Consider the following 929-nt stretch of genomic DNA (forward strand, 5'->3'; position numbering starts at 1 on the left):
TTGTGTGTCTGTTTGCCCGCATTAACTTTGCTCGTTAGATTGTCTGTTTTTTTGTTTAATTATTTTGTTTCGTTTTGTGTTTTTTCGCTTTTTTTTTTTATTTTTTTGTTTTTTGTTTCTCCCTTTGTTTATTTACTTGTATGTTTGTTCTCTGTCTCTTTGTTCTTCTCTCTCTCTCTTTCTCAATTCCACCCCCCATCTCTTTCTTTTTTTTTTTGTTTTTTTTTGTTTGTTTATTTACTATCTCCTTTGTTTCTTTGTTTGTGTTTCGTTCCTTTGTTTTTTTGTTTCTTTTTCTTTTTTTTTTTTGTTTTGTTTGTGTGCTCGTCTCTCCATTTGTTTTTGTTTTTTTTAGTTTCAGTTTTTTCGTTTGTTTCGTTTGTTTCTTTGTTTTTGTTGTGTTTTGTTTATTTCTGTTGTTTGTTTATTTGTTTTTTATTTTTTTTGTTTTTTGTTTTTGTTTTTGTTTGTTTTATTATCACTCTCTGTCTACTTTGTTTTTTTTTTATGTTTACTTGTATTTTGCCTTTTCTCTTTTTTTTATTTTCTGTTTCTGTTTGTCTGTTTCTTTTTTTTGTTTGTTTCTCTTTATCTATCTATCTATTTCTTTCTGTTTCTATTTATCTATCTATCTATTTGTTTTTGTTTCTATTCATCTATATATCTATTTCTTTCTGTTTCTTTTTATTTATTTATCTATCTCTTTCTGTCTCCTTTTATATATCTACCTATGTATCTCTTTCTGTTTCTTTTTATTTATTTATCTATTTCTTTCTGTTTCTATTTATCTATCTATCTATCTATCTATCTATCTATCTATCTATTTTTGTTTGTCTCTGTTTTTGTCTATGTTTGCTCTCGCTTGTTTATGTTTGTTTCCTACATACATCTATAATATATATATATATATATATATATATATATATATA

The sequence above is a fragment of the Eimeria mitis genome, genomic scaffold (assembly GCF_000499745.2).
Source record: "Eimeria mitis Houghton genomic scaffold, Emh_scaff1079, whole genome shotgun sequence".
Taxonomy (NCBI): Eukaryota; Apicomplexa; class Conoidasida; order Eucoccidiorida; family Eimeriidae; genus Eimeria; species Eimeria mitis.